General features: G+C 41.7%; 1 non-coding gene and 3 pseudogenes across 1 annotated transcript; 1 reads left to right on the top strand and 3 right to left on the bottom strand.

Moving 5' to 3' along the window:
• Positions 1-1,185: 1,185 nt before the first annotated feature.
• Positions 1,186-1,349, top strand: LOC150016727 (U1 spliceosomal RNA). The gene has a single exon (XR_016510397.1). It is a non-coding gene; the product is annotated as a U1 spliceosomal RNA (small nuclear RNA).
• Positions 1,350-2,346: 997 nt separating this feature from the next.
• Positions 2,347-3,301, bottom strand: LOC150016726 (Y-box-binding protein 1 pseudogene; annotated as a pseudogene).
• A 212-nt stretch (positions 3,302-3,513) lies between these two features.
• On the bottom strand, positions 3,514-4,001 carry LOC150016725 (procathepsin L pseudogene; annotated as a pseudogene).
• Positions 4,002-5,100: 1,099 nt separating this feature from the next.
• On the bottom strand, positions 5,101-6,158 carry LOC150016724 (nuclear pore complex protein Nup88 pseudogene; annotated as a pseudogene).
• Between the last annotated feature and the right edge of the window lie 13,455 nt (positions 6,159-19,613).

The following is a 19,613-nucleotide window of genomic DNA, read 5'->3' as shown; positions in this document are numbered from 1 at the left end:
ATACATCTTTCAGAAATACTTACACATAAGCACACAAATTTGTGTACAAGAACATTTGTTATCATATTGTTTGTAATGGTGAAAAAAGGGGCAAACCAGTTACGTGTCCTGTGCTAGAATAGTAGGTAAAGAAACTGTAATACAGCTGTACAATCTGGAAAGAATGTAGCTGTTATTGGGAGAAGCCTATATGTACCAACACAGAAAGAGCTACACGGAACAATGTGAAAGTTTAAAAAAAAAATTCCCAGAACTTGTTGCATAATCTTGTTTATGTATAAATGACCTGAATGTAAACTTTAAACACTCACACACACACACACACACACACACACACACACAAAATAACCCCTGAAAACAAAACTAAAATCTGGCGTGACTCATTTATTCAAATATCTTACAAAACGAACTGATCTTCTCTCTTGAAACAGATTGCACCGCATAAGAACTCTCTGAGACTCTCTCTGAAAGGGCTGTGCTACAATAGGAAGGAGGTGCTGCTTCTTCCACAGCCTCCTAGAAGAGCCTCAGCCTCTCAGAAATGTCACCTCCCACGCAGGCCTGAGCAACAGCGCAGGCTGTGTCTCCAGACCTTTGTGCTGCAGAATCGCTTTTCAAAAATTAACTAATCTGCCTAAAGGGCAGTGCCAGGCTGGCCAAGACTGAGCACTCCCTCCCTTCTGCCCCTTGCTCCTCTCTGGAATGCAAAGGCATCCCCTAGAAGTAGCTGTCCCTCAGCCCCGCCCTGCCTCAGTGCCCAAACTCCACTGGGCAAGGTGAGGAGGGCCTTCAAGGCACAGCCCAGGACAAGACAACTTCCTTTCTATCTGTTCTAGGGGTAAAGTTAGGCAGCTCTCTACTCTCCTGGCCCCACCTCCATGCCTAACCTTTCTGCCCTGCTGAGGAAGAATAGTGCAACAGGCAGCAAGAGAAATAACATCCTAACACTCTCAATTTCAACTCGGCCACATTTTGCTCAAGGATTCTATGAACAACAGGAAAATGTACCAGTACTTTCTGCTTCTTATTGTGCAAATAAAATAAATAGCAGGAACAGTCTCTATTACATTATTTTCATAACTTTGGTGTCTGGGAGAAGATTCCCAGACTTTGGAATTTAATGAATCAGGATGGCTCATTTTTATTTTGCCAGGTACAGATAATTAAAAAACAACCTGAACTATTACACTTACCTGGCAGTGGAGATACTATGATCACAAAGATGGTTTTCCCAGGGTGAGGCTCACCCTCTCCACTCCCACTGTGCTGACCCTTGCAATTTCCCCAAACATGGGAAACTTGACTACATAACTTGTGGTAGCGAGGGACTGTGTTCATGCTAGCTCCTGAAAAAAATAATAAAAATAAAAATAATAAAAACAACCTGAACGATTGTCATCATCACTTAAGTGAGTGGTCACCTTACTATTATTGGTCATGATGATCTCAGATTTTAAAAACCCCTTTAAATTTAACACACTTAGATCTACAAAAAGTATTTGACATGAATGGGTGGACATTCCCTTGGAAAGAACTGGCAGAGATTAAATCATAAGTTTTCAAACCTAGCCATTCCTGAGAAAGACAGGAAGGCATTTTTAAAAATGCAGAGTCTAAGTTCCCAACCCGTATTTACTGCATCAGCCGATTAGCCTCTTCAACACTGGGGTATGTGTACTTTTTTTTTTTCACATAAAATTAAGTTTTATTTTAAAAGGTAAAACTTTATACATACTTTTAAAACATAAAATTACAAAATCATTAGGCAAGTCAATCATACAAAGCTGTTTACAGCAGTAATTAAAGAAGTGGTAACATTTTACCAGTGTAAAACATCACAGAATTTAAATCACAACTTGCATCTTCAAGAGTCAAGTGTTTTATTCCAGCAGTAAAATGTGGTCCGTTTTTGTTTTTGTTTTACAATTATTTAAAACCTTTATTAACAGGTGCTTGCAGTTTGTTGAGTTATTTTTTTTGAAGAAACCAACTTGTAAACTTATTACAAATTAAAAATGAGGTTCTTAAAAATCTCAACTTGACCAAACATGAAACAATTTAAAAACCTTTGAAGGTGTATTGAGAAAAACCAGGATTATGTTTTTTAAAAAACACATCTGTCATTACCAAAAAGAGATGCCTTTAGATAAAAAATAATAAAAACCCCATGCTGCATAGATAATGCAGGTAGTTCTAGTCATCTGGTCAACCAACAAAAAGCAAGCACTTAAGGTCTTCAGCTCCAGTCTTTTTTGCTGTTGTTGTTCTTTTATTGCTGGAATTTCATACTTACTTCTTCTTGTTGGATGGCTAAACCGGATGATGGTAGACCCGGTAAGCCGGCATCTACTCAGCCCTGCCCTGCCCAGCTGGTGAATGGGCTGCTTTTGTGTCTTTGCTATCTTGTGGTTTAGGGTTTTCTGAGCATCTGCGTCAGTAACTGAAGTTGCAGCGGCGCCGACCTTGAGGTGGCTCTAACCTTGGGTCTCATCTCCTTGATTTTCCTTATCTTCTTCATTGCTGTCCTTGCTAGGCTGTCTTTGGCGAGGAGGGCCCCTGCGAAATCGTGGTCTTTAGCCCCGAAACATAGGCTGTCTCACTGGTCTACCTTGTTCTCCCTCAGCCTGGTTGTTTGTACCCTCCATCTCTTCTCCCTGAACAGGGGGGTTAGAATACTGTGGTGGACGCCCAGATGGTCTCCGCAAGTAGTAAGGTGGGAACTGTCGCCTGCAGTAGGGCTGGCACTGTTTGGCTTGGCTTTCAGGGGCACTCTCCCACCCCTCGTTCTTTTCCTTCAGCTCTCACTGTTCTGGTAATTCTGTTGGTAACTGTGTGGAGGATCCCTGTGATGTGGATCACGTCTGTAATGGTTACGGTCTGGTGCATACTTATTGCCTTGTACTGGAACTCCACCAGGGCCTTAACATTTGCTCCCTCCGCAACCTTTTCTCCTTCACCAACATGAAACTCCATAGTCTCTCCATTTCTACACTGCAAAGGTACTTCCTGGGGTTATTCTTTAAGGCAGTCTGGTGTACAAATACATCTTCCTTGGTGTCATTCCTATTGATGAAACCATATCAGTTTCTTACATTGAACCATTTTACTGTTCCTAAAACCTTCAATGCAATGACTTTTTGTCCCTGCTGGCAGGCCCCACCAACATGAGGCTGCCCTGGCCACCACTCCCTGTGCCTCTGCCCATGGTGCCAGGCTTGGCGTGGGCAGCACTGAGGGTGGGGGCTGCTGGGGGATTGCAGGTGGCAGGTGGTTGCTGTGTCTCTGCCTCGCTGCTCCTCATTGCGTTGATGGTGACTGGGGTCAGCTGCGGCAGCTGCGGCTCATCCCCGGGTATGATGGTACCTTGGTCAGCGAAGGTGGTGGGGCTCCTCAGGGCTCTCTGAGAGTCTGCTCTCTGCTTCCACTACTGATTGAACTAAAATGTGGCCAGTTTTAAGATAAAATCCCTCCTCTGGATATCTTGTTCTCAATCAAGTCTTTATCAGCATCATCTCACACAGTAGCATAGCTGGCCATGGTGGCGGTTCCACGGTGGTTGTTCCAGTCTTTGGCCATCTTCAGGTAGCCATTCTTGCCCTAGGCTATACCCCAGCTGTTCTTGACTATCCAATATTTATCGTTATTTGATTCTGCTCCTTTAAAGCTATAGCAAACCCACCAGAATACCATGATGTAGGTCTTCACTGCTGCAGTGTGGATCATAATAAATGCCTTCTTCATAGAACCAGAAGTTGCCATGGTTTGCTTCTATAGCAACAGAGATGGGCCCCACAGTTGCCACTGCCTTCATGATGGACCTCTCCTGCTGATGGATGTCCATGAAGCCAGTGTCATTGGCAACAGAACTGTCAGGCTTAAGTTTGCAGGGCCCAACCTTTGCATGATATGGACAGGATTCCTCTGAGCCCAGGCCTCCATGGGACTTAACATACTGGAAGACATTATCCATTAAGCCACTTCTGCAGTCCTCATTGCCTTAAGACTAGCTGTTCACAAGGTCCTACTCACTCAGTGAAATAAGTTGGACAATTTTCTGGAATATCTGTTCTTCTAGAGCACCAGTTGCATTAAAAGCCCAAGAGCCACAGTGTCCCTGATCCTTCACAGGAGTTACATAGCCTTCCCCTATCCAATCCACAGTTAAGGATTTTGGTATTGAAGGCTTTTCATCACCTGCCTGAATTCTTCATTGGTTATGTCACCAAAGGCTTTCGTTGCCATGGTGAAGCTGTTTCCCTAGTTTGTATTCCTCATTGTGCAGTTCAATCATGTTCATATTCTTCTCCCACACTGCTCTCCTCCATCCTTCTTCATTCAATCCACATAGTTTCCTGTGTGTGGCTTCCATTGGTTCTGTTATGTATCTAAATGACCATCAAGTTTTGGAGCAGGTGAAGCTACTCCCAAGCAAAAGGCACTCAGGAAGAATGAAGGATACCTGTTTAAAAAACCTGCAGTGGGTGCAGTGATGCAGGTGCAGTCAGCACATGCAGGTCCATGGGTCTTCAAGCAAGACTAGGGTATGTACATGTTTTTAAAAAATATGTTTTTACTGTGGTAAAATATACATAATGTAAAATTTACCATTTTAACTAACCACTTTTAAGTGTGCAATTCTATGCCATTAAGTACATTCACCATCTATGTCATCATCACCACTATCCTTATCTCCAACAGAAATTCTGTGCCTGTTTAATGGTAACTCCCCCCAAATTCCTGGTAACCTCCATTCTACCTTCTGGGTACCTCATATAAATGGAATCACAAAATATGTTTGGCTTATTTCAGTTAGCATGATGTTTCAAGGTTTATCTATGTTATTGCATGTATTAGAATTTTATTCTGTTTTATAGCTAAATAATATCACATCATATGTATATACCACAGTTTGTTTATCCACTCATCTGCTGGTGGACCATTGGGTTATTTCTACCTTTTTTGTTATTGTGAATAATGCCACTATGAACAATGATGTATAAGTACCTATTTTAGTCCTTGTTTTCAATTTTTAAAAATTCAAATGCCTCTTAATAACTTATATAATGCTACCTATTTGTTTCACAATATGAATTTAAGCCTTCACTTGTAGTCACTGAGAGTAATAGTGGGCTTTTGAGGATGCAGTACCTTTTTCATCTTTTGCTGCTAATAGTCTTTTTACACAATAACCCGTTTGATGGCAGAGCCCAAATGTCTAAATTGCTCAGGTATTAGCTGTAATTGTTTCTTTATGTCTCTCTCACTATCAGAGAGATCTGGGAGAAGAGAATGAATACTGTGAAGTACTTTATTCATCCTGTTCATGATATCATCTTGTTTTTTCTTGACTTCATGTTTGTCAGCTAAGCACTCAGCCATTTCCCATAGACTTTTCCTCTCCTCTTCAGATTTTCCAGTTCTTTGCTTTTTTGGTCACATAATCATTTGACCCTCCACTGAGTCACCCTGTTTGCCAGGTCCTGTTTGGGAATGTACTAGTCTCTGAACACCTGGTTGGCTCTGCTGATGAGATGAAGACATTCTTTGGGAGCCATATCTTTTTCAGATGATTTCAAAATTGCTAGATTTTCAATACTATGTTGCAAAGTGCTTCTACTGTGCTTTTCAAAGGAATAAGGTTTTTAGCTAGAATTCAGAGGGGAGACTCTACCAATTCAACATATTCTTGGGTACAAGGCAGGGGAGGAAATGCTGGATGGACTGTGCTTAATAAAGGCCTTAGGAGGCATTTCCAGGTACTAGGGACGCAGATCATCATGGGCCCAGAACCCTTGAATCAGAGCCGGCTGCCTGTGTGGCAGTGCTTCATACAAAGAATGTGTTCTACAGAGTATTTCTGCTCGATAGCAGGTTCCTGTAAACTACCCTTATCTTCTTCATCTGATCCAAGACATTTAGGAAGTTTATAAATCCAAGTTAGCCCAACAGTATATACACCAGCTTTCTGAGTCCAGTGATATCTTGAGGGACACTTGGGGCTTCTGTGAAGATTGACTGGACAAGAAAAGTAAATCAAACAGGGATCATCCTCTACAAATGCTAGTTTCAGGGCAAGTTCCAACTCAGTTCTCTCCAACATGCAGAGAAGGTACAAAGTCAACCCTGCAATCCCAGGACTTTTCTGTGTTAGTTTGCATCCTGCAGCTACTAAATTTGTTTATTAGCTCTAGCTGTGGTGTGTGCATGTTTGTGTGTGTGTGAAATCCTTAGGATTTTCTACAGATAAGATTATGTCATCTGTGAACAGAAATAATGTTACTCCTTTCTTTCCAGTTTGGATGCCTTTTATTTTTTTCTAATGTCTAATCATGCTGGCTAGAACTTCCAATATTATGTTGAAAAAAATGGGCATCTATGTTTTGTTCCTAACTTAGGAGAAAATCTTTCAGCCTTTCATCATTGAGTAGGTTGTTAGCTGTGGGTTCTTCATTTATATGCCTAGGGAAAGACTACTCACCATGACCTGCCCAGTTAAGAATTTATGATCAGATCACCCTGTGAGGTTCCCTAGAATCACTTTATCGCCCACAGGAGGAACCAGGGTGTCCTGGTATGCAGCTTCACCTGACTATAGCAGCTTTCATTCAACTAGCTTCTTCCTACAGTTGTAGCAGGTCTGTGGCCACTGGGTCCTGTATAATTCCTTAGTCTGAAAGAGATTGAAAGGAGGACGTATTATGTACAAAATGCAACTCAGGGGAGTCAGATGGCCAGTCCCTCTCTGAGCTATGGTCCAAGCGTATGGTGCCTTGACTGGAAATAGGAAGCTTCTTGGCACAAATTAATGTGAGATTACTGTCACTAAAGTAGTTTCTGGACTTTTGGCCAAGATCGAAGCCTAGACAGACACACTACGTCTCCTTCCACAACTAAGAAGGAATACAACTACCTCAAAACTAGAGGCAACCAGAAGTTCCAGAAAAATGAGATGCATAAAAGTCCAACAAACAAAGATATTAGGAAGAAATACTCATCCAGACAGGTAGGAGGGGCAGAGCTGGGTTGAGAGGACACAGTGTGATGGCAGCAGCAGTGGGAGCAGCAGCAGCAGCGGCAAGCCGGCAACTGCAGTCACATGTTTTAAAGAGTAGGGAGGGACACCTGGAGAGTGCTCCCAGCACCAAACCAGACCACACAGCTCATGGTTCCAGAGCCAGAGAAAATAAAGCCTCATTGATTTTGACTGTGCAAACCAGTGGGGGTTGGGGCAGAGGAAGAAACTGCCACTCTCTCAGCAGAGTCCACTTGTTTAAAGGGCCCCCGTGGTCCTAGAACGTCTACAGACCCACCCACTCTGGGTATGATGGCCAAGACAACAGCTAGAGGGGCAACAGTTCCATACAGAAAGTGGGAGAAGTGCCTGGAAAAGGGGCAAGTGCTGAGCAAGTGACATTGTTCCCTCTCAGACCCCTCCCCACATACAGCGCCACAACATGGTGAAATGGGTCACCCTGTACTGATGAATACCTAAGGCTCTGCCCCTTACAACATAACAGGTGTGACAGCTCTACCTAAAACACAGGGGTAAACAAACACAGGAGCCTGTCAAATGAGGAGACAGAGAAGTGTGGCCCAAATGGGGGAATGGATCAAGGTTTTAGTGGGAGAACTAAGTGACAAGAAGATAGCCAACCTAACAGATGTAGAGTTCAAAACACTGGTGATAAAGATGCTCACAAGCTTGAGAGATATGCTTAAGTAAGGCAAATGCATAAAGAAGAAGTGAAGGTTATGCTGAATGAAATGAAGGAAAATCCACACAAAACCAATGATAAAAGGAAAGAAAGCAGGGTTCAAATCAATGGTTTGGAATATAAGGAAGAAAAAAACAGTCAACCAGTACAGAATGAAGAAGCAAGAATTGAAAAAAATGAGGAGAGGCTTAGGAACCTCTGGGACAACTTTAAACATGCCAATATCTGAATCATAGGGGTGCCAGAAGGAGAAGAGGAAGAGCAAGAAATTGAAAGCTTATGTGAAAAAATAATGAAGGAAAACTTCCCAAATTTGATGAAAGAAACAGACATACAAGTCCAGGAAGCAAAGAGAGTCCCAAACAAGCTAGACCCAAGGAGGCCCATACAAGACACATCATCATTAAAATGCCAAAGGTGAAAGATAAAGAGAGAATCTTAAAAGCAGAAGAGAAAAGCAGAGAGTTACCTACAAAGGGTTGCCTATAAGACTATCAGCTGATTTCTCAAAAGAAACTTAGCAGGCAAGAAGTATTCAATGTGATGAAAAGCAAGGACCTACAACCAAGACTACTCTACCCAGCAAAGCTATTATTTAGTATAGGGCAGATAAAGTGCTTCCCAGGCAAAGTAAAGCTAAAGGAGTTCATCATCACCAAGCCATTATTATATGAAGTGTTAAAGGGACTTATTTAAGAAAAAGAAGATCAAAACTATGAACATTGCCCTAGCTGGTGTGGTTCAGTGGATTGAGCGCCGGCCTTCAAATGGAAGGGTTGCTTGTTCGATTCCCAATCAGGGCACATGCCTGAGTTGCAGGCTGGGTCCCCAGTTGGGGGCATGAGAGGCAACCAGTGGATTCTCTCGCACACTGATATTTCTCTCCCTCTCTTTCTCCCTCACCTTGCTCTCTAAAAATAAATAAAATAGTAAAATATATATATATATGTATATATACATATCAGTTTAAAACTTTAAAAAACTATAAACATTAAAATGACAACAAACTCACAGCTGTCATCAACTGAATCTAAAAAATAAAAACAAAATCCAACTAAGCAAACCAGAATAGAAACGGAATCATAGGTATGGGGGTCATTTGAAGGGTTATCAGCTGGGAGGGGGAAGAGGGAGAAATGGGGAAATGGTGCAGGAATTAAGAAGCATAATTGGTTGGTACAAAATAGACAGGAGGAAGTTAAGAATAATATAGGAAAGGGTGAAGCCAAAGAACTTACATGCATGACCCATGGACATAAACTAAGGGGGGTGGAATTGCTGGAGGGAAGGGGGAACTGGGCAGAGGGTAGCAAAGGGAAAAAAATTGGAACTGTTGTAACAGCATAATCAATAAAGTATACTTTAAAATATTTTCTTAGTCTGCTTATGCACAAAGATTACAGACAATGAAAAAGTATCATCAAACTTATAATTAGGCAGAAAAGTAATTTCATACAGGTTCCTTTGCCTCTTAAACTTAGTCTTTCTTTTCCTCACCCGCAGCTTTCCTCAGGCACTAGTCCATGTTCCCAGTAAAAAAAATTGGCCACTTGTGCAGAAAGAGGAATTGATTTAATATTTGAACACTCAACTGACTGGTTCTGCTGGGGAGCAAGTAGCCAAGTGAATATTCAAGAGAAGGAACAAGGGAAGGAACAAAATGTCACCAAGCTGGAATGCGGAGTTCCTCAGTCATCCTGCAACACCCTGGATGGCACACAGATGATGTCCTCTCACCTGGTGAGTCAGACCTCCCACACCCAGTGAGGTGTCACAACATTGAGTGAAACCTGAATAAAACTGTAAGAACAAGTCAAGCAGGTAAAACATTCCCCTGCTGTCAATCTGATAAAATGCTGAACACTGCCTCAAGATGGAGGAGCACAGAGGAGGGTTTTCAGCAATACATGGTCTTACATAACCTCACAGCAACTCGGGATCTGCAATAAGACTTGAAAACTTTTGGTCCCACAGATATTTCCATCTTTAAACACAAAGGTACACGGAAGCTCTCAACACAGAAGTTTTTGTTTGTTTTTTATTAATGAGTGAGGCATTTCTATAGAGTTCTCAACCTTGAATAGAAGATAAAAGACAATTTGGAAGATCTAAGTTTCCTTTTCAAAATTCAAGGTATAGGTAAATCAACAAACATTTATATTGTTCCTATTTCTACCCTCCCCTTTTGCCCCTCATACCTGTGAAATTGAGAAGAGGCTGTGATAACAGCCTCCCAGCCATTTAGAACTGGCTCAGAGACCAAAGTCCTAAAAGACATTATGACATTAACAAGAAAGGCTGTGATTAAAAATCCAAAACTTAAGACCAAATGTTCATATATTTTCAGCTACTGTTAGATCAGAAACATTATTTCTCAAGATATAGAAGGGTTACTGAAAAACTTCATAGGCTTGCAAAGGTGAGCACTCACTTACCAGAATGCTATAGCCTAAGCTCTGATCTTGATGAACACAGAGGTTCCTTTGCCTCTTATAAATAAAAAACGTCCCAACTAAACTTGCACTAGGTAATTTCATTATTATCACAATGATTATTGTCAAAAAACACTTATCAGACACCCACTTTGCCAGCACACCCGATTACACCCATCTCAAATTCCCTGAACCATCAGTTGGGTGGTGAACATATCCAAGAGCGTTGTTCCATCACTGTTCTGGAATTATACCATTTGAAATTTGTGTATAGGTATGTGTCACAGGCTTTCATTGTAAATAGGCACTAAAATAGAGGCTTATAATTAGCTCTCTGGGGAGGCAAATGTGTGGTAAAGCAGAGCTCAGCAGGAGAAAAGCCAGGCAGGTGTTGAAGAAACACTGCATGGAGGATGCGGAAGATGCATAGTACAAAGGTTATTTGAAGTGCAGGCATTACCACCTAAGTAGGGGACGAAAAGAGAGTCCTATTACTGCAGACTTTTCTAGCTGTAGCATGAGGTGCTGAAAGAGCACTTGCAATTTATTTAACACCAAGCAATCTTGGAAACCTGTAGTAGGTTGGAACATAAGACACACAGTCCTGAACAGAGAGGTCCAAGCTCCATGAGGACACCGTTATGTAATTGTGTCTGTGTCTCCAGCCCCATGTCAGCACCTGCCCCATGATGGGCTTTCATTTCGTGTTTCTTGAATCACATCCTTCCAGACATCCCCATCTGTTACTCTCTTGACCGTTTGACACCTAAATGTAAGACTAGCTGTCAACTTTAAACCTTCATATCTCTAAATTTAAGCATCCTGCCATGGTATATAGAACTGGCCTTGATACAGAAGGAGTAGTGAGATGCTTGTTGACCTCTGCTGTGCCCGGTCTGAGCTTGGCTTACCCCAGATGAAGTTCTGGCTGTCTTATTTTAAAACATTTCTCCCTTCCCTGAGAATCAGAGAGGTATCATACAGCCCCCGGACTACGCATGGGGCCCTGCCACTGTCCACCCTTTGGAACTTTTTTCTCACTCTGTACAGACACTTCTTGTTACTCTCCTTCACATATTTGGAGACTGTCTCTTATCAGTTTACTCTAACTCAGATGATCTGCTAAAAACTCTTTTCTCTGCTCAGATTATTAAAATTGAAGTTACCATGGATTTGCGTATTAGTTAAACTTTACAATTTTTGCTACCCCATTATGCTCAATGGCAGTCTAGGTGATGAATAGAGGTACCCTGGAGTTGCTAACAGTAGCATCAAGAAAATACTATGTTGTCCAGGAGTGTTTCTTCTTCCCCCAAAATTCATGAAATTGTATTTGCACCAGGGATAGAGTAAGGCTTTCAGTGCACTAATTTGTTGGGAAGAATCATGTTCAGCAAAACTGTCTTTAGAGCAAACTAACAATTCTATTCAGTTCTCCTTACACCTCATTTTTTCGTAGTGAGACAAAACTTGGGCAAATTTTAATAGCTGTGGAGTTTTGGTAATTACACAATGCTTTATATCACATGGAATAACAACATGGTTTCCAAATTAGTCTGAGTGTTTTATTCCCTGCAGAACCCAAGAGCATCAGGAAGCATCAATATAAACCCCAAATTTCAAGTATGTGGTAAGTTGCCTGGCTCTATTTTTAAAAGCTCTCTGTAAAAAGAATCAATAAACTAGGAAGTATACAATACTCCAAAATGAAATTCAAGAGAAGCTCAATCCTGCTCAGAAGATTTTAACATACAGACGAACAAGTCAAAGAGATTTGTGCCTTTTCCAATCCAGCCCAGGAGTAGACTGGCAGAAAGGGTGCAGGACCCTTTGACAGTGACAGTGCTTGGCAAGGGGAGCCCTCCAGAAGTCACCTGCTATGACTGTTCCCTGGTGCTATACATTTTCTTCATTTTATCTTCAAGACTCCCACCGTGAGGAGAGCTCTCAAAGGGTTTTATGTAACACACCCTGAAGAAATTGTTGTATTCATCATTGATCCCACCTCCAAAAGCCACATTTCTGGTCATTCAGTGGCAGGAGAGAAAATACTCATCCTTTCCTGTCATTCGCAGAAGTAGTGCTGGAGAAAATATAACCAACCAAGCGTGATGCACCACACTGAAATGGGCACACCCACAGGTGAAGAGGATTGCACAGCGAAGTGCAGGAGGTGAAACTCAGGTTTGTCGGAAAACATAAATCCACAGAACTGCTGTGCCTTCAGAAACTACCACATTGTAACTAAAGTGCTGATAATGATGTCAGAACATTGTACCTTCTCTTTACTACACTGATCTGTTAACTCACAAAACTAAAACTTGTAGGTTTTCTTCCCAAAGGATATATACATATATATATGTGTGTGTGTGTGTGTGTGTGTGTGTATTTATATATATATATATATATAAACATCAGAGAAGGAAAACTCTGACTCCAAAAAACCTCCGCTGCCTTGCGGCATACCTCTTCAGGGGAAAGGCTAAGGGAGTAAACCCCGACAGAAAATCCGGAGCCGGAGTCCCTAAGGCGGTTTGACGTTGTAGTCAACACCGGCAACTCCTGCGGCGCACCTGAAGCCAAGCTGTATTGACTCCGTCTTTCCCTTGGACCCTTCAGCTGCGAAGAGAGGGGGGGTCTGCTGCATGGGCAACAGCAGACCCTCCATATCACCCTGCCCAGGCTCTGTAGCTTCAGCTTCACTGGAGAGGACACTCCAGCGTCATCACAAGATGTCGATTCAACACGGGAGGAGACAGATACCGTGTCACTCCCGAGTTGGACTGCACAGCCATTCTCGGCGGTGCAGATAGACTCTTAAGAAGCTACACCATCGTCTCTCGAGACGGACGGCTGCCGACGACGATATATATAAAATGCAAAAAAAGTTGCATTTTATTTCATAATGGTATTAATATACTCAGGCCCTGGCTGGTTTAGCTCAGTGGATTGAGCGTCGGCCTGCGAGCTAAGTGTCGCTGGTTCGATCTTCCAGTCAGGGTACATCAGAGAAGGAAAACTCTGACTCCAAAAAACCTCCGCTGCCTTGCGGCATACCTCTTCTGGGGAAAGGCTAAGGGAGTAAACCCCGACAGAAAATCCGGAGCCGGAGTCCCTAAGGCGGTTTGACGTTGTAGTCAACACCGGCAACTCCTGCGGCGCACCTGAAGCCAAGCTGTATCGACTCCGTCTTTCCCTTGGATCCTTCAGCTGCGAAGAGAGGGGGGGTCTGCTGCATGGGCAACAGCAGACCCTCCATATCACCCTGCCCAGGCTCTGTAGCTTCAGCTCCACTGGAGAGGACACTCCAGCGTCATCGCAAGATGTCAATTCAACACGGGAGGAGACAGATGCCGTGTCACTCCCGTGTCGGACTGCACAGCCATTCTCGGCGGTGCAGATAGACACTTAAGAAGCTACACCATCGTCTCTCGAGACGGACGGCTGCCGACGACGGGCCGACGATTAATATACTCATTCATCATCTTTATATGAGCTAGGTTGTTCAGTTAATTATTTTTATAACATTAAAATGCAATCTATAAGAACAAAATTGCAGTAAAAAAGCAAAACTACAAATTGTGGTGACAGTAGCTGGTGTTTTCTTTTTATTCCTTTCAGTCAACCTTTATTAAACATCCTTGTGTGCTCAACAAACACCATGCTAGATGCTTTGGGAATAAAGAAGGCAGTATAATAAATGGTCTATGCCCTCAAGGCCATTTTAGTTTCATTGGAAAGAGTGGTTATATATAGATATAGATTTAAAAAATGGAGGATTCTAGGACATGAGTAGTGTAATGGTCAGGAGCACAGACATGGAACCAGATTGCTTTAGTTTCAATCCTAGCACTACCACTCAAGGACAAGATTAGAACAAGGCACTCACTTCCAGCACAAAATTTAATGCAATATTTAAAAAAATAAAATTAATGCAAAAACTCTAATGCACAAAATAGCAAAAGTTCAAATAAAGACAGGTCCCAGTAATGCTGTGCCAAATCATATTGGAGCCCAAGGCCAAAGGAAAAATGTGCATCCCATTGTTCATGGTTCAGTGTATGGTTTTGTTTGTTTGTTTTCCTTTAAATTCTTTTTTAAAGTATATTTTATTGATTATATTGTTACAGTTGTCCCAATTTCTTTTCCCTTTGCTCCCCTCTTCCAGGACCCCCCTTCCCTTCAGCAATCCCACTGCCCTTAGTTCATGTCCATGGGTCATGAATATAAGTTCTTGGGCTTCACCATTTCCTATATTGTTCTTAACTTTCCCCTGTCTATTTTTTATCAAACAATTATGCTTCTTAGTCCCTGCACCATTTCCCCATTTCTCCCCTTCCCTCTCCCAGTTGATAATCCTCCAGATGATCCCCATACTTACTATTCTGTTCCTGTTCTGGTTGTTTGCTTAGTTTGTTTTGTTTTTATTTTTTAGATTCAGTTGTTGATAGTTGTAAGTTTATTGTCGTTTTAATGTTCATAGTGTTGATCTTTTTCTGAAATAAGTCCCCTTAACATTTCATATAATAATGGCTTGGTGATGATGAACTCCTTTAGCTTTACTTTGCCTGGGAAGCACTTTATCTGTCCTTCCATTCTAAATGACAGCTTTGCTGGGTAGAGTAGTCTTGGTTGTAGGTCCTTGCTTTACATCACTTTGAATACTTCTTGCCTGGAAAGTTTCTTTTGAGAAATCGGCTGATAGTCTTATAGGCAACCCTTTGTAGGTAACTCTCTGCTTTTCTCTTCTGCTTTTAAGATTCTCTCTTTATCTTTCACCTTTGGCATTTTAATGATGATGTGTTTTGTGTGGGCCTCCTTGGGTCTAGCTTGTTTGGGACTCTCTTTGCTTCCTGGGCTTGTATATCTATTTCCTTCATCAAATTTGGGAAGTTTTCCTTCATTATTTTTTCACATAAGCTTTCAATTTCTTGCTCTTCCTCTTCTCCTTCTGGCACCCCTATGATTCAGATATTGGCATGTTTAAAGTTGTCCCAGAGGTTCCTAAGCCTCTCCTCATTTTTTTCAATTCTTGCTTCTTCATTCTGTACTGGTTGACTGTTTTTTTCTTCCTTATATTCCAAACCATTGATTTGAACCCTGCTTTCTTTCCTTTTATCATTGGTTTTGTGTGGATTTTCCTTCATTTCATTCAGCATAACCTTCACTTCTTCTCTATGCATTTGCCATACTTAAGCATATCTCTCAAGCCTGTGAGCATCTTTATCTCCTCGTTTGTTAGGTTGGCTATCTCCTCATCACTTAGTTCTCTCACTAGAACTTGATCCATTCCCTCTTTTGGACCATACTTCTCTGTCTCCTCATTTGACAGGCTCCTGTGTTTGTTTGCCTCTGTGTCTTAGGTAGAGCTGTCACACCTGTTATGTTGTAAGGGGCAGAACCTTAGGTATTCATCAGTACAGGGCGACCCATTTCACCATGTTGTGATGCTGTGTGAGGGGGAGGGGTCTGAGAGGAAACAATGCCTCCCGCTCAGCACTCTCCCCTTTTCCAGGCACTTCTTCCACTTCCGTATGGGGCTGTTGTCCCTCTAGCTGTTGCCCTGGCCATTGTTCCCAGAGTGGGTGGGTTTGCAGACATTCTAGGACCATGGGGGCCCTTTAAACAAGCAGACTCTGCTGAGAGACCAGCAGTCTCTACCTCTGTCCCAACCCCCATTGGTTTGCACTGTCAGAATCAATGAGGCTTTATTTTCCCGGCGCTGGGGCCGTGAGCTGTGTGGTCTGGTCTGGTGCTGGGAGCGCTCCCCAGGTGTCCCTCCCTACTTTTTAAAACACGTGACTGTGCTTTCTACAGCCTGCCACTGCCGCCACTGCTGCCACCACTACCACCACACCGCGTCCTCTCCACCCCAGCTCCGCCCCTCCTCCCTGTCTGGATAAGTATTTCTTCTTAATATCTTTGTTTGTGGGACTTCCTTGCAGCTCCATTTTCTGGCACTTCTGGTTGTCTCTAGTTTTGAGGTAGTTGTATTCCTTCTTAGTTTGGAGGGAGATGCAGCGTGTCTGTCTAGGCCTCCATCTGGTTCAGTGTATGTTTTAATGGTTAATTTTTTTCCAGGACATTAATGTGGTTGGTAACATATTGAAAACTGTAAAGTAGGGTGTTTAAAACATTAAGTTTAAATAGTCTATTTTACCCAAAACAGAATTTGTTATAATTTTATTTTCCTGGCTTTCATGGAAGCAAACTCATCACTTACTAGCTTTGTAATCTTGGGCAAGTTTCTTAACCTCATTTGGTATTTGTTTCCTCTTCTGTAAAAAATGGGAGGGGGAAACAGTGCTAAAACCTCACAGGGTTGTTGTGAAGATTAAATAAGTTATTGTGTGTTGAGCACTTATAATATCATCCAGTCCATTGAAAATTCTCTTCAAAGTAAGCCTTTGTTATTTCTGTATTTGTATTAGAAGATCAGGAATGAGAAATCAGTTTTAGTGAGATGATTAAGATGATTCATCACTCATTACCTGATACACTGTCACCTAGCTCTACAGGACCTAGGACTCTCCTGCCTGCTTACCACTCTATACTCTGATTTATCATAGGTCAAGTCCCATAACAGGCACATTATAGGGAAGGTGGGACTTGAATAGATTGGTCTTAAATAAATAAATATTTAGAATAGAATTAGAGATGATGAAAGAGGGTATGATGACTTAAGTGAACTAAGTTTGAATCACTAGCAACATACCCAATTGGAAATATCCATCAGTCATGAGGAAATGTGATTTAGCACTTGGAAGAGAGACAGAACCAAAGTGTAGATTTGGGCATAATTCACATGGTTGTGATAGGAGAATTGCATAAGCAGATGCCAGTCTCCAATGAGAAGGGTGTGTACAGAGAATAGCAAAGCACAAAGGGCCAAGTTGTGGAGACAATGACTGGATGAGTCTGAAGAGGATCTAGGAAAGCCATCCAGGGATTCAGGGTGATTCTCAAGAAGTAGCAGCCTCCAAATCATATAATATCTCCCTAACTCCTGAAACAGCTCTCTGAAAAATGTGAAAATGATCTTGAGTAAGAAATACCAATCATTAAGAAGCTCATTCTAAAATATTTTGCTTCTTCTGAAACTTCATGAAAATTCACAAGAAACATCCATTAGTTAGAATATATTTTAACATCATATATTTACTGCTAATTAAAATCTATATGAGATATTTCTCATAAGATTAGTTAAGGACAAAGTCACCAACTGCTTTGAAAAGCTGGAGAATCTAACCCCCTCCTCTCATGCTTTCCTCTTGATATGGAACACTTTATATGGCTCCTAATCTGTAAATTAATTATTCTTCAAAAATTTATTTTTAAACCAGTAATTGGGAAACACAAGCAATGTGGCCTTGTTCCCAACCTACCTTGCAAATACTTATTTTTTCCACAGTGTCCCTGAACCACATTATCAATAGTTCTCTTACCCCCTACTTATAATGTGGTTTCTATAACAATCCTCATACTAGATGGTTTGCCTATTTACTTATTTCCTCTACAAGTTTTCTTTTTTTGATGGCAGAAGCTGTGCTTTAATTACCTATCCTTAGCATCTAGCACTCTGCCAGACTGACATATGGTAGACACTCAATAAATATGTATTAACTAAATAAATAACTAAGAGAACAGAATTCTGAGCTCTCTTTCGATCTTGTCAGTGGGGGGTATGTGATGGGATGTGGGTTGGGGAGAGAAGGGATGGTGGCAATTGGGGTAACCTCAAGAACAGGGGATATAGAGAGAGTCTCAAGAAACACAGGAACAGAAAAGTAGAAGAGACATTTAACAGCCATTTATAAGCTCACGGGATATAAGCTGACATGATATATACTGCTGGCTTCCTCTCTAAACCTACCCCTTCTTTCTGTGGGAAAGCAGAGATTTGGCCCCCGTGGTCATGTGACATGGAAAGGGCACCCTGGGTCAAGCCCTAAGGGAGTGGTCTTGATTCAATTCTAACCTGTGAAACAGGAGAAGAAATCTTCTGGGGTGGGACATAGTTCTGGGAGAAATTCTCTTGCTGCTAGGAAGGGATAAGTAAGAAGAAATCATTCTTTTCCTCTCACTCTGGAAATCTTTTTCCTTTATTTAAAGATTTTATTTACTTTTTAGAGAGAGGAGAAGGGAGGGAGAAAGAGAGGGAAAGAAATATTGGTCAATGCGTGCCCCATTCGGGGACTGAAACCACAAACTGGGTGGTGTCCTCACCAGGAATTGAACCGGTAACCTTTCCCTTTGTGGGTCGACACCCAACCAACTGAGCCACACCAGTCAGGGCTCACTCTGGAAATCTTGATGGTTACAAGTGCTTTAGCTCTCTTGGGACCATAAGGGGAGGAGCCAGTACCTAGAGGGTGGTAGAGGGGAATGAAGGACAGAATCTGGGTCTTCTATGATCTCATTGAGCCTCTGGATTGACCAATTCTAGATCTAATCTACCTCTAGCCTTGTTCAAAGGAACATAAATCCCACTATGGCTTAAGCCCATTTGATCAGTTTCTGTGACCTGAACTTAGTAGTGGTTATGGTTTTATGAAAATTGGCCCCTCCCCCACCTTCTAGTAATTCATCAGTTTTACCAGGATCCAGGTTTCATATGTGTGGAATGAACTAGACCTGGAAATCCCCAAAATGTGGATTATTTGCTTCTTGGAATCAGCATCTATAATGAATTTAACATTTTTAGCAAATGGTTATTTTAAATGTATCAGTGAATTATCAGGCTCATGTGCTGCTGGATACTTCACCTAAGCCATCTTGCTACCCAACATCGAAAAGTCTATAGTAAGTGGATTCTATTCAAAGGAGCAGCTGGAACATGGGACTTGGTAAGAAGCTTGATTGTGTTTCATTTGTAACACAAATATTTGTCTCTGGCTAGAGTAGAAGTCCCATATTAATTAGAGAGAGAAATGCTGACTTGTTTTAGAGAATGTAGACAAGAAACACTCCTCCTTCCTGACTCTCGAAAGTTAGGTTGTGAAAGAAGGGAGTGACATTATTCACACCCAAATAGATTGCATCTCTTATGAATTTTAAGGAATCACGGAAGATAATGACACCAAATACCATTAACCCTTCTATTTGACAGCCCATAGCCTTTCAGCACTTCTATTTTATTTTCCCTTCATTAATTTTAAATTTTATTGGCAAAACTTTAAAATCTATTAATTTGTTTTTATTCCTCCTACCCCCACCCTTTCCCCTTTTGAGCAGAAAATAAGTTCTTTGCCTCCTTGTTTTAAAGGAGGTTCGTGGCAGAACAGAAAACACAATTTGCCTCTAAGATATTCTCCTTCTTCTTCTTTTTTTTTTTTTTCAGAAGCTGGGTGTGGGAGTTTGTAAGGGAAACATGAAGAAAGTGTAATGTTTATCACAGTAAAAGATTCCTCGAGATAGGAAAGAGGGACAGAGTTCTCTGGGTTCCTCAAGCTTTAGTGACAAGAGC

Source organism: Furipterus horrens, unplaced genomic scaffold (assembly GCF_987537825.1).
Source record: "Furipterus horrens unplaced genomic scaffold, mFurHor1.1.pri manual_scaffold_3, whole genome shotgun sequence".
NCBI lineage: Eukaryota > Metazoa > Chordata > Mammalia > Chiroptera > Furipteridae > Furipterus > Furipterus horrens.
Note: the sequence above shows the minus strand (reverse complement) of the source record. Positions and strands in the feature narration are given on the sequence as shown.